Source organism: Alligator sinensis, unplaced genomic scaffold (genome assembly GCF_000455745.1).
Source record: "Alligator sinensis unplaced genomic scaffold, ASM45574v1 scaffold23_1, whole genome shotgun sequence".
NCBI lineage: Eukaryota > Metazoa > Chordata > Crocodylia > Alligatoridae > Alligator > Alligator sinensis.
Window position 1 is genome coordinate 2,029,729 of NW_005841890.1, and position 1,602 is coordinate 2,031,330.

The 1,602-nt window shown below is 51.6% G+C and overlaps 1 pseudogene; it reads right to left on the reverse strand.

Moving 5' to 3' along the window:
• Positions 1-719: 719 nt before the first annotated feature.
• On the reverse strand, positions 720-838 carry LOC112549290 (annotated as a pseudogene).
• Between the last annotated feature and the right edge of the window lie 764 nt (positions 839-1,602).

Consider the following 1,602-nt stretch of genomic DNA (forward strand, 5'->3'; position numbering starts at 1 on the left):
AAATATTGGGTTTGAAGGGACCTCAGGAGGTCACATCTAGTTCAACCCCCTTCTTGAAGCAGGACCATCCCCAACTAGATCATCACAGCCCAGGCTTTGACTAGCCTGGTCTTAAAAACCTCCAAGGATGGAGATTCTACCACCTCCCTAGGTAACCCATTCCAGTTCCACCACCCTAGTGAGAGTTTTTTTCCTAACACCCAACATAAACCTCCCTTGCTACAATTTGAGCCCATTGCTCCTTGTTCTGTCACCTGCCACCACTGAGAACAGTCCAGCTCCATCCTCTTTGCAACCACCCTGCAGGTAGTTGAAGGCTGCTAGGAAATCCCCCCTCAATCTTATCTTCTCCAGACTCAATAAGCCCAGTTCCCTCACCTTTACCCACTTGTGATAAAGAGCAACTCCTCCTCCTCTTCACCCCTGCAGATGTGTCTACATGAGAAACTGACTACTGCATGGCACGAAGCGTTACACGACACTACGGCGCAGTAGTAATAAGCTATTGCACAGTCAACGTCCCCTAAGACCTATTTGGCAACACTAAAGTCATAGATTCACAGAGGACCAAAATGGATCATCGTGTCCAACCCCCTGCCCCTGGCAGGAAAGAGGACCAAGGTCAGATGACCCCAGCCCCCAGGTGACTATCTAGCCTCCTCTTGAAAACCTCCAAGCTAGCTGATAGCACCACCTCTCTTGGAAGCCCAAGGGCAGGCAGCTTACAGCACCCGGGATTTCTAGGCAGTCTCCCATCCAGGTACTAGCCGGGCCCGGGACTACTTAACTTCTGAGATCGGACAGGATCAGGTGCAATCAGTCTGGTCTGGCCGTACTCATTTAGTACGTGTGTACTAGGCCTGTGCAAGTCGACAGCGATCCAATGCAGCTTCGGATCTGGCCGCTTCACATGGCCACGATCCAATCCAGAGCTCTGGACCGGGTTTCTGCCTCGATCTGGCCAAAGCTTCAGAGCCACCTCAGAGATCCAGCCGTAGGGTATAATGGGAAATCAATCAAATATCTATAACTTTGCTGTTTTTTGTCTGATTTGGATGAAACTTGCAGAGATGCTTGCAGCAATCAGAGTGATCAGAGTTGCTTCCAGCAACTTGCTCTCTGCTGAGAGCATAAAACCTGCCAAGTTTCAAGAAGATCGGTGCAGGGGTTTGGGTGGAACTGTACCCCAAATTCTTGAAACCCCAACTCATGTCACGGCTGTGTTACAACACAGTGGGGTGAAAACTGCAGGGCTGGTAGCTCTTCCTAAAGCCACAGAGCCTGACTAGTTTCAAGGAGATCGGTGCAGGGGTTTGGGGGGAACTGCCCCTCAAGCTGCGGACAAGCAAAACTCGTGCCATGGGTGACACTGTGTGTTCAGGTGCAGCGGGGTGACAGCTGCAGGGATGGTGGCCCCTGCTGTGACACCTGCCAGCTGTGGAGGAGATGGGTGCAGGGGGGCTCTGGGACCCTGCCCCCCTAGCTGCTGACAGGCAAAACTCGTGCCAAGACTGTGTCTGTCTTAGGGCAGTTCATTGTCTGTCTTGAGTCTTTCCTCTCCTTAGCCTGGTTTTGTAGGTGCTAATTGATGCTTGTTAAGTC